Source organism: Arachis hypogaea, chromosome 12 (assembly GCF_003086295.3).
Source record: "Arachis hypogaea cultivar Tifrunner chromosome 12, arahy.Tifrunner.gnm2.J5K5, whole genome shotgun sequence".
NCBI classification, from domain to species: domain Eukaryota; kingdom Viridiplantae; phylum Streptophyta; class Magnoliopsida; order Fabales; family Fabaceae; genus Arachis; species Arachis hypogaea.
This window is the reverse complement of record NC_092047.1, coordinates 110,264,414-110,277,561: the sequence shown is the minus strand read 5'-3', so window position 1 is coordinate 110,277,561 and position 13,148 is coordinate 110,264,414. Positions and strand designations below refer to the sequence as shown.

General features: G+C 31.7%; 1 long non-coding RNA gene across 1 annotated transcript; it reads left to right on the top strand.

Annotated features, from left to right (window-relative positions):
• The first annotated feature begins 8,391 nt into the window (after window positions 1-8,391).
• On the top strand, window positions 8,392-10,229 carry LOC140177126 (uncharacterized). The gene is made up of 2 exons (XR_011868898.1): window positions 8,392-9,307; window positions 9,500-10,229. It is a non-coding gene; the product is annotated as an uncharacterized lncRNA (long non-coding RNA).
• Window positions 10,230-13,148: the final 2,919 nt, after the last annotated feature.

The window sequence follows — 13,148 nt, the reverse complement described above, 5'->3', positions numbered from 1 at the left end:
GGATACTAAGATAAATTGTTAAACAGGAAAAGAAAACTAAGATAAATTGCTAAACAGGAAAAGAAAATAAAATACAAAATCTCTGCAAAAAAAGATAACCAATTAAGGAAATAGGTGCTTGTCGATGGAATCAATTGTCCAAGGAGAGCGTCAACCATCCAACGGTCACAAAGGGGGGACCCAGGCTGCCGGTTGACGTAGAATAGCGAGCGCGAATGACGTTGGGTGTCACAGTGCGAAGCAATTGTACAATCAAAGGAGGACAATTGCGGGGGAGGTTGGCCCGTGAAGTCCTGTGCAGCAGAGACGCACTTTGCAGTTCACGCGGCGGCTGGAGACTGGATGTTCAGCTGTGACAATGGGGGATTTTGGGTGGTACTGTGGCTTCCGTTCAAAATAGAAAAATTGCAAAAAAACTTGAAAATAAGGATTAAAACGGTTAAAACAAAACTAAGCAGGCATTTAAGTTAATTAGGGTAAAAAAGAGTTAATTCTCATGTTTAATTCATATTGGGCCTAAGAACTCAGTCCATCATAGCTATTGTACAAATACTTTATTGGCTCCCTAGCGGGAGTCAAATAAACATAGCATGTTGAACATGCATGTTTAAGGAAGAGAGTGACGCGTAGGAGTTTTAATCTTTTTTATAGGAGCACTGCTACAAACCCTGTTTTGTTCCATTCCTTTTATTACAAAGCTAATTAATTAATGTCAGTAACTTTTTATTTTGGACTAGTCTTGAGTAACTCTTGAGTAATAATTATTTTTGGTATTGGACTGAGAATTATTTTAAATAACTAATAGAGATCAGATAATAATAGCTGATGATTTATTGACTTCTTTTTTAAGTTTAGTTGAAAATGTCTTTTTTTTTCTTGATTAGAAAGTAGGAATGTTTACTGATTTTAATAGTTATTTATTTATTTTAATTATGGTCAACAAGTATAGATTATGCTGAAGGTAAGTGCTGAAGGTGTTATGTAGCAGTCTTTAATTTCTTCTGGTTCAGCCGTGGTTCGTTGGTCTGCTGCCGGTTTGCTCCGATCGTCTCCTCTGCTGAAGGTAAGTGCAGTTTAATTTAGTATTGAACCTTGATTCTGCTGATGTTGTGACTGAAAATATTAGTTTTATATCTGTTTGACTATATTAGTGTTAATAGCTTTTGCCTTCTTTTTAGTGATTTCAATTCTGTTTTTTTATACTCTTGTGTTTGTGAATTGAGTAAAGTAGGTAACTACGTGATCCTTAGTAACATAGAAATATTGATTAAATTTTGTTATTAATTTTGTGTATTTTACATTGTATTGATTTAGGATAGTTTATGCTGCTCTGCTCATCCGGCGTTGTCCTTGGCCTTTGCTGGTCTGATTCGGCTGTCCTTCTTCTCCTGCTGGTTTGGTCTGGTCTGATTACGTTTCTGCTAAAGGTAACTTCAGTTTATTGGAGTATTGTTAAATATGATGTTAGTTGATAATCTTAGCTGAAATATTGAACCTTGGTTCTGCTGATATTGTTGTTGAAAATATTGTTAGTTGCTTATGCTGATATTGTTGTGGTTGAAAGTATTGGTGTGTAACATGCTTGATTCTATTTTTTGCACTTTTTTTTGGTGATTTTAAAAGTGATAGTCGCTGTGATGCTATGTTATGTCATGCTGCTCTCTTTTTTTCACTCTTTACATCCTTCTATCCATTCTCGTCTCCTGTAGAAATTAGTCCAATGGTCAATTACCAGAAATATTGGGTTAATTTTGATAGGCGTACTCCTGAGTTTAGGAAGTTCCTTGATGAATTATTTTTGGATATTGCCTTCTCTCAACCCGGTGTGAAAAATCAAATACGTTGTCCTTGTCCCAAATGCAACAATTTTTTGTTCAAATTTACAAATGAAGTTCATCATCATGTGCGCCAATGGAGGATAGTGACCTCTTATAAAACATGGGTGCATCATGGTGAGATACTTCAAGATACATCCACTTATACATCATGCTGCATCTACTTATACACCACGAGCACCTGACCCAGCCCCGGCAGCCCGTTCCCCTGCCCCAGCCCCAGCCCTGACAGCCCCTGCCCCAGACCTGGCAGCCCCTGCAGCCCCTGCCCCAGACCTGGCAGCCCCTGTAGCCCCTACCCCAGCCCCGGCAGACCCCTACTTCAGCACCACCCACTGCCCCTGTTGATAGGCGTATTGGTAAAAGGGGACCTTCGCGTGGGATTGCAACAAATAGGGTTATCAAAACAAAGACAAATGGGAAATTGGAATTGCTGATCTCTTTGGAGAACTTAGCTCCTAATGGCATCCATGCTGATCTGTTTGCATTTGAAGTGGGTATTGTTACAAGACAAAATGCTCCTTTGGATGTAGAGAAATGGAGCCAAGTTGGAGATGAAGTCAAGCAAAAAATATGCGACCTTGTTTTGGTAATACATATTTATATTTTCTGCTATTATGTGTATTATAGGGTTTATTTCTGCTAACTAAATTTGACAAATCATATGTAGGAAAAGTTTGATATAGCAGATACGGAAGTAATGCGCAAAATGATTTTAGCAAAGGCTAACATATGTTATCGAAGTTGGCGCTCAAGATTGCGTGAGCACTATGAGTTGTATAAAACTGATGAGGAGCGCCTTCAAAATCCACCAAACAATGTTCTACCGGAGACATGGGAGAATTTGGTGTCCTACTTTGGAAGTCCTTCTTTTCAGGTTTAAAATTTTCATTGTGACAACCATTGAGGTGTTCTTAAGTTGTTTTGCTATTTTAGGTCAATGCAAATACTTATACCTTACCTCCTTTTATCTTTTGTGAGTTTGGTCTTCTATAGGAAAAAAGTTTAAGAAACAAAGATAATAGAAAGCATCATGTTGTACCACATATTGTTGGTCGAAGGACATTTCAAGTTGTTAGACGTGATCGGATAAATAGTCTTAAAGTTTTAATTTGGTCTTATATTTTTTGCTATGTCACGTTTGCACTTAACTACATGTTATATTTTAAACTTCCAAAAAATTTGCAGCGCCATCCTAGAACTGGTGTCGAGCCTGACATTCAAGAATTGTGGTAAATTACTCATCAAAAGACTAATGGAGAATGGGTCAACGAAAAAGCTAAACAAATTGATGTAACATTACTAACCTTTTCCTTTTTCTGTTGCATGGAAGTTAAATTTTATCTTCATTTTCAAATAACAAATTGGATTGTGTAGAATGATATTAGCTGTATGGTCGATGAATCCTATAATTTGGAAAATCCTCTCACTCCAAATGAAGCTTTTCTACTTGTGAGAGGTGAGAAAAGTGGTGCAAGTTATGGCATAAAGGCTCCAAAGTCTAAGTTAAGGATTCAAGCACAACTTCAAGAGGCAATGCAAGACCGTGAGGAGCTAACAAAGGAAATAGATGTGCTCAAAGAAAAACTTGAAGAGCAACGAATACGGCAAGAGGAAGAATTAGCTCAACTGAAAGCTCAATTGGAAGCTCAACAAGCTGTTGTGAACTCTCTCATAGCGCGCTTTGACAATGAAACAAACTAGACCCTAAAGGTACTCCTAAAATTGCTTATGATTTTAATACATTTTCGTAGATGATTCCCATTTTATATTAGTATACTTTAATTTGTATATGGATCTATTTATCACATTTAACTTGTGTCATGGTTGAAAAATGACAAATGTCCTATTATTTGGTTTGATAAATTTGGTTGGGTATTGGTTGAGACATAAGTTGTGAATTGGTTGTGTTTGTTGGAACCGTAGACGGTGGAAATATCCAAGTTTTAGGAGAGGTTCTGCCGAAATTTTTCTAAACATTTTGGATAAAACTTAGTGGAAAAATTATAATTAATGTTATATCTTGTTTCTAACTTTTTTGTTTCGGTTTTTCTTATTTACAGGAGTGCTGAAATGGTGACCATATGCTACCTTGAGGGCTCAAGAATGTTTTGATGCATAGAGACACTAATTTATGTTAGAACTTTTATGTTTTGGTTGAACTAATCAATGTACTCACTAATGTTATTTTGTTTCAAAACAATTTTAGCTAAAAGGATCTTGTTTGACTTATGTATATTTTGGCATATTATATACATGTAAACTTGCTTATTAAAATCGTTAATATATTAGTTAATTTAAAAAATAATTTAGTAAATTATGCATGTAATTTGTAATAAAAAAAGTTGTTACAAAATAATTAATTTGCTTTTGTAACTAAAGAAAAAAAATGTTACAAAATCATGTTACATTTTGTAACAAAATTTTTTGGTAGGAAAAAATAGACTGTCACGAAAAATACCTTCAAGATCAAAATTTGTTACCACTTTTGTAACGGCTTTTGGTTTTTTGTATCAGAAAAAATTGTTACAAAATATCGTATTGAATTGTAACAGTTCCATTTTTTGTTACAAAAACTTTTTGTAACGGGACTTACTGCAATGGCCCCTTTTTTTGTTACAAAAAACTTTTGTTTCAAAATTTTGACGTTTTGTAATAATTTTTTTTGTTATAAATACGCTTTTTTCTTGTAGTGGAAGGGGGCTGGTGGTCACGCAATCACACGACGCTGAAGAGTGAAGGATGCTTTTCTTTTCTTTTTTTTGGAACACTATGAAACGGCGTTGTTTTCTTCAGATCTGTCAGTTCCAATTCCAAATTCAACCTGTCGATTTTCGGTCGGTTCAGCGACTTATTTTCGATTTTTGTCTAAACGGTTTCTGTCTGTGAACCAAATCGTTATACAGTCAGACCGATTCGACTGGCTGGTCCAATCCGTTTTTTCAAAACCATGCTATAAAACAAATGCAGCCTTAAGTATATACCATATCTATACATGATGAGCCTATTATCATAAATATGTGAGTCCGAATCAGAATCTGAAAAAGCAAATAATTGCAAATTAGTACTAAGATGAAATAACAGGCCTTGATTAATTAAGCCAGCCAAATGCCTCTCAGAATTCGTTTCACACATTTCCAATGAGTAAACGAATTCTGCATGTACTGGCTTACTTTATTCACTGCATAACTAAGTGTAGCATATTGCAAGAAACCAATAACTTTACTGAGCCTTAGAGAGTTGGATTTTCAAAAGCTTCAAATGCGTGACATGATAGTCTTAACTTAAAAACATAGAAGTAGGCATTGCTTTGGAAGCAGTCATGCCAACTTTTGTTAACAAATCTATAATGTATTTTGTTTGGCGAAAACTCAAGTGAAGTCGACTTCACATGAAGTTGATACTGAGAGTCGTTAGATAATTTGAGTGATTTAACTGAATTTTCATCTAACGGCTCTCAGGTATCAACTTTACGTGAAGTCGACTGCACCTGAGTTTCTACCTTTTTTTTGTGATAAATGTACTAGTCTAAAAAAAAAAAGGAAAAAAAAGAGAGAGAAATAATTACGGTTGTAACTCGTAATAAGTTGTAACTAATTCGTAACCAGTCCTAACTAATCAATAATTCTGTTTTGCTTGTTATTCACGTTACATGATCTACTATTCTCTTATCTCCATTAATCACAAATTAAATTCCATCTGATCTCTATAACTGGCTCCTAAATAACTCCCCGTTAAAAAAATCCAAAAATGAAATGAAATATAATTGACGGGAATAATAAAGTTGACAACGAAAAATGTATTAAAAAAATTTGAAACAAACATAAGAACATATACTTGTCAAGTAATCATTGTCAAAAATAATTGGCAAGCATTTATATAGAAGATATAATTAAAACTTGAAAATGTAGTCCTTCCACATGCATGCTTAAGGTATATATACATACACATGCATTCAATGGCGAATTATATGGTCACAAGAGAAGCGCAACGACCATCATGCATGATTCTTTGGTGTTAATTATTGATGTGCCACTAAAGTGTTCTATGATATGATAATAAAATCATCATATAACTTTTTTATGGAATAAAATTTAGATACTTGGCACTTTAGTTGTTTGAAAAAATAAATATATATCATTTTTCAAAAAAAAAAAAAAAAATTCAGAATTAGAATATACTTAACAAATCTCTTTCATGATTACAACAGAAAAAACTTATAGAACGGCTTCCATTAATTATTCAAGTGTCTAAAGGCACTGTATGTGACGGTTGGTCGGTGGTAACTACTCCCACCAACTATAACCATATACATATATATATTATTGATCTCTCATTATTTTAAAATTGAACAAAATATATATAGAGCGTAATTGTAATAATGGAGCTTTTAACCATTTAAGATGTTTGCAATGGCGTATTTTATGCATTTATATGGAGAGAGAGTCCACCGTGCATTGAACTTGAGTATTTTCATTTTTGCTTTTACTGGTTGAATTACTTTTCTATATCAATAAAAAAAAAACTACTAGTTTATCATTAAACATATACTACTCTATCTATGTAGAATAATATACATATTATAATTAGATTATCAATTTAATTTTAGTAGTGTAAGTATCATATAAATAATTAATCGTGTATTATTAATTAGATTAGTAAAGTTAATTAATTTTTAAGTTTATTATTTAACAAGTCATTTAATTGAATAACTATTTAAAATTTTTTATATTGTCATAGAACATCAAAATTAAACTTATTATTATTTTTATTAAATTAATATAGATCAAATTATAACATTTGGTCTAACTCCTTAATTAATATTTAATTAAAGTTTATTAAGTGAATTACTAATTATGATCATGAAAGAGCATATTTGTTCGATAAATTACGTACTTAAACACTCAATAAAATTACCCAATAAACTATTTATTTTATATCATTTTATCAAACCCAATCACTCAAATATTTTATAGCTAAAAATGATAGTTTATTCAAGTTTATAGCGATAACTTGGACATAACACTTGGGGACTAGACACTATCTTTAGAGACAATTTAGGATAGGTCAGTTAATATTGGTAAGAATTTAATTTTGATGCTTATAAAATCATTTTATACGTGCATCTAATCACATAATGTCATATTAAAAAAATAACTACTTTTATATTGACTGTATGAATGATCATTCAATGAAACAGTTGTGATTACACAATTTTATAAAATATTTTATACTATCAGTATATCAAAATTAAATTTATAGTGGTAATAAAAGCTCTTAGTTTCATAGTGTCATCCGTGATTGTATAGAGTTAGCAACCACACTTCATTCTTACAAATTCACACATACACAAAGCGCATAGCCAACCAAGTAGCTTATAATAAGTTAGGAAAATTTGATTACCACCTATAACATACTCAACTTGTTTTAAATTAGGTTGTTATTCGCATGAAATTATCTTAGCTTCAATTAAAAAAAAATTTGAGATTTGATGTTATGTCAAACAATTTAGTAAAATATATCAAATTATTTAATAATATTTAATTATTATTTTATATAAATATTTTTTATGTGGTGTCACTTTAAATTAATGTAAATTTCTTGAACTACAAAAAAAAAATTGATTTAGTATCTCTATAAGCATTTCCAATTTTTGTTTTAATATTTAAAAATAAAACTCAATTATATATAAAAAAAATTATGTACAAACAAAATATTAATCACTAGCTAGAATAATATAAAACCTATAATAGACAAATAATTAAATTTGTTTATAATAATATAACAAAAAATTTTATAAAATATTAATTAAATACATATATCTATACACCATAATTAATTAGTAACCGATTTTTAGTATACATATATAGGAATTGTGAAGGAGATAGACCTTCAACTACACTAAGATTTGCAAATCCCCACATTAAATAATGCATCATAGAATATTCTGATTGGCCACCTTATTATTGCGTGTTTCAATAATTCAAGAGCCAAATTAATCTAGCTACCACAAAAACTTTGGCTCATATGCACGTTGCTTTTCCCACAACGAAAAGTCACTTGTAAGAGAAAATTTCGGTTGGGGTCAGTTTTATAAGTTTCAACTTTCTAAATTTTCAACAATATAATTAACGGAAGCAACCAAGAAACTAAAGTTAATACTTAAATACTACTATAATAAGATGGAAATTAAGACTATAATGATATCATCTACTAACTAAAACCAATTCACGTACACTCGTTTCGTCAATGTTGAATAATATGTACGGTTCCGTACTTCAAAATCGTATGTAAAAACGTGGGTCCCAATTGAGAAAATTTTGCATGGTACGGTGGAGCTACGGATATTATTACGTAGTATGTGTTGAATACTTGAAATCTTGAATGTCTATTACAAATTTACACTGGAAGACCCGCTACGCTTACGATGTAGTAGTATTAATTGGATTCATCATCAATTGAAAAAATAGACAGGTTTCATGTGGTGAAAAAACAAAATTAGAGTCTGATATGGCCGTTACCCATAAAAAGCTATAATTCAGTGTCGTGCGTTACAGCTTGGTTAAAACGAGTTATAATTCGTCTAAACGGTAACAATCAGACTCCGATAACAGATTGATTATCATAATGTTTATATATGTCATAAGTACTCTTTAAACCAGCATAATCATACAATGAGTAACCGATCAATACCCCATCTTATATAAGAAAGGTAAGATTTTTCTTTTAGGAGACACGAGAAAATTATACAATACTAACTTAAGGATCGGACTCTCTCTCTTTTTCACATTTTCTGTGGAGTGACTTCCTTCTTTGAAAAAAAAGTTCGGATCTAGTGGATATCTAACTCAGTGCTGAAAAGGGTAACTTAAGAGCAACTCGGCGTTGCCTCTCAAATACCGAGCTTCATTCAGGTTCTTTATCTAGAACAATTGGCGCCCACCGAACAGACATTCTCTCGAAACTAACAAGCACACACTCACAATTCTCACATCTATACCAATCACTTTATTCACACCAAGTATTGATCTAACCGAAGTTTTAAGTATTGAGCAGGAACAGGACTGGCGATGGCCGTATTTGCAATATCTAAGGACGGGAAAAAATTTCGCCGGCAAGCATCATTCTTTACAATATTCAATAACTCTTTATATAGACGAGGATTTTTTCGTCCCCTGTTGAGATGTCTTTCCAGAAACGAAGGCAATTTGGCTATATATGAGGTCCACGAGGGCATCTGTGGTACCCATGTGGGAGCTCGGAGTTTGGCATAAAAAAAATCTTCGTGTAGGATTTTTTTGGCCTACCGTACATCAAGACTTTGCTAATAAGGTCACGACTTGCGACAATTGTCAGAAGCACTCTCCAATTATACATATTCCAGTAGAAGAGCTGCACTATTCGGACGTGAGCTGGCCTTTCAATCAATGGGGCTTGATATTCTCGACCCTTTTCTATTGGCACCGGGTCAGGTAAAATTCCTAATAGTAGCTATTGATTACTTTTCAAAATGGATCGAAGCTCAACTTTTAGCTAAAATAACATCACAACAAATGATTTCTTTTATTTGAAAGAATATTATCTGCAGATTTGGCATACCTCGCCATATCATTACTGACAATGGTCGCCAATTTGTCAATCAGAAGTTTACATCTTTTTTGCAGAACTTAAAAATAAAGCAACACTTCTCTTTAGTGGAACATCCACAGACAAACGGCCTGGCAGAAGCAGCCAACAAGGTCATCCTACATGCATTAAGGAAAAATTAGATGACGTCAAAGGCCTCTGGGCCGAACTTATACCTGAGATCATATGGGGATATAATACTACCGTACAGTCAACAACAAAAGAAACACCATTTCGGTTGGTGTACGGATCTGATGCCATGATACCATTGGAAATCTCTCAAAGCTCGGTCAGAACTAGCGTAGACAATCATGAAGAAGCTCGGCGGACCGAACTTGACACCATTGAAGAAATCGGAACGGACGCAACACTCCGTCAGCAAGCAATGCAACAGCTTATAGCTCGGAGACATAACAAAAGAGTGGTTCCACAATCTTTCCAAGTAAAGGACTTGGTGTTACGCAAAACCGAACATGCAAGAAGACCTCTCACACATGGGAAGCTCGCAGCAAACTGGGAGGGCCCATTCCGAGTTATCGAAGTCCTCGACAACGGTGCATATTGACTAGAATCTTTGAATGGTACTCCCATACCTAACACATGGAATATTTCTTCTTTGAAACAATTTCATAGCCTCGTACTCTTTTTTCTACTCGCAAAATTTTTTCAAAAAGGGTTTTGCTTGGAAAGGTTTTAATGAGGCGAGCCTACCTGTACCCTTGTACCCAAAGGATACTCAGTTTAACTATTTCCACCATTTTAATTGCTTTCTTTCATCACATCTCAGCCTCGTGCTCAGTCACGGTCTAACCGATTTATAATTGCAATTTCAATTCTACATTCCGATCTGAAAATATAATCACTACTCCAACGTGAAAATCAAACATCCGATCAATTTTTTCAAACATTCAATCTCAATCAATCAATCCAAATCTGAACAAACGCCAACTATATACATGGCGTACACACCCAAAAACGCAAAATGCGTCATTAACAAATAGCTCAATCATTTTCCAAATACAAGTAAATTATGGATACTAATGGTCCCAGAGCAACCAACAATATTCACGTAAAATATACGGCCAAGGTTTCAACGTCATCAAACAGTTTTTCACCTTAAAGGGAACTAACATATCTCAAAATAAATACAACGAAAGTTCACAAAACCATCTAACAACTAAATTATGAATTATTTTCATCACCATCCTCTGCAGGCCCATCATCATCATCATCTACCATCATTCCATTCCGAACAATCTTTCCCAGGTCCATTGCAAAAAAGTCAAAATCCGACACCAAAAATTTGGCCTGCAGCATTGCACGCTCAAAACCTTTGATAAAAGAATCCAAAATATCAGTATATACAATATCTATACATGATGAGCCTATATATTCTATATTTCTAATTTTACAATCAAAATGTGCCACATGTCATTCCCTCATTGTAATTGGAATCAAATCTTTCTCTCCAAAATTAAGGAATTATTCCCTCGTCCACACTAATTTTACAACCAAAATGTGCCACATGTCACTCCCTCATTGCAATTGAAATTAAATCTTTCCCTCCAAAATTAAAGAGTTCTCCCCTCTTCCATACTAATTTTACAACCAAAATGTGCCACATGTCACTCCCTCATTGCAATTGAAATCAAATTTTTCCCTCCAAAATTAAAGAGTTCTCCCCTTCTTCTTCTTCCTTTCTCTATCTCTCTTATTCCTTCAACCACTCTATCTATTTTATATATCATTATTAATATCAATGATTAATTACTCGACATGACATTCTTTAATTGCATTAAAATTAAAATTAAAATATTAAAATTGAAATTAAAATATACCTATATTATGTATCATATATTACTATCTAATTTAATAATAAAATGTGTCACATGACACTCTCTTATTAAAATTGAGCGAAAATATTTTTTTTCCAAAATCAATAAGCTCCATTCCTAAATTCTCTCATCTACTTCTCTTCATTTTTCTATTTCTCTCTACCATTTTTACTCTGTATATAATTTATATTTTATATTAGTAATTTTGACAAATCAAAATATGTAATCCGAAATTTTTTATTATAATTAAAATAAATTTTTTTCTTCCAAAATTAACAAACTCTCACTCTCACTCTCATTCTTCATTTTTATCTTTTTCTCTCTTTTCTTTCATTCTCTATTTTTTCTACCTTTTTGTTCTACAGAAAACAAAATTAACAAAATAATATAATTCAAATAAAAATTATTATTATTATTATATACATATTTTTTTAGTTTTAAATATTCACCACTTATCTTTCTAATCTATATTTCCATTTCTCTTCTTTCAAATATTTATTACATATAATTTGGAGAGAATACTAATGTTATAATTAAAAGTAAGAATCAAAATTCAATTGTTTTAAAAAATTAATTTTAAATTAATTTTATAACTATCAATATAATTTTTTTATGTTAATATCTAATTATATTTTTATATACATAAAGAAAAAAATATTATTTTTAAATAAAAAGTATAAAAATTAATTATTTCAATTTGTACAACAGACTTAACACCTAATTAATTATAAAAATATACACGTTAAATTATTTCAAATTTTAGATAATGAATATTAAAATTAATTGTTGATAAAAAATTAGACATTTTCATATAAAAATAATAACTAAAAATCTTATTATTTGATTTTTTATTTATAGATACATTGGTCTTTTTAGTCAGAGATTTTTGTTAACTTACAATTTTTTTTTGTAAAAGTAATTTAATTTTATAAATCTTTTGTGTCATGCATAATCTATACTGTCAAGTGGACTGTAATTTTAAAAAATATATATTCCCGTAAAAATACTACTTATCATAAATATGTGAGCCTGAATCAGAATTTGAAAAGCAAATAATTGCAAATTAGTACTAAGATAAAATAACAGGCCTTGATTAATTAAGTTAACCAAATTAAGAGTCCGTTTGGAAGTACCAGAAGCTATTTTTTTTTCTTTTGAATTATGAAAAGTCATAATCTGTGTGTTTGGCACCATTTTAAAAAAAAAACTTTTAACTTTTCGAAAAGTTAATTTATAGTTTTTTGAAGAAGTAAGTCATTCTACCACTTACTTAAAAAAAATTTTAATTTCAAAACAAAAAAAATCTACTTTTCTTCTTGACTCTGTGAAAAAATACTGACCATTCATTACCATTTTCATGCAAGGTCTATTAGAAGCACTGGCCTTCCACCATCATTCTCACCCAATGTTCCAAACCTCACCATTTTCATGTAATGATTTATCTGATGGAGGCATTGATCCTCCACCACCATTTTCAGACAATATTGCATCTGAACAACCTACTGCATATATTCCTTCTAAGTATTTTTTTTTATCATTTTATCACTCTATTTTTTATTATTAAATTTGTATTTAACTGTGGTATAAAATTTCAGTTTTAATTTTATTTTTTTCACATGTGATTTTATAGCTTGCTATTATTTTCATAGTTAATTATAGCAAGTTCTTGACCTCAATAAAGGAGAAGGGAGTTCTAATACGAGTAAAAAAAATAAAAAAACAGCAACAAAATATACATTGACACACATTTTATATTTATTTTTTATTTTCACCTACCATATCATACACAATATTAGTGATTAGGTTATGTAAAATCAACATTCAATATTAAAAAGTATTTGTTATTATCGTT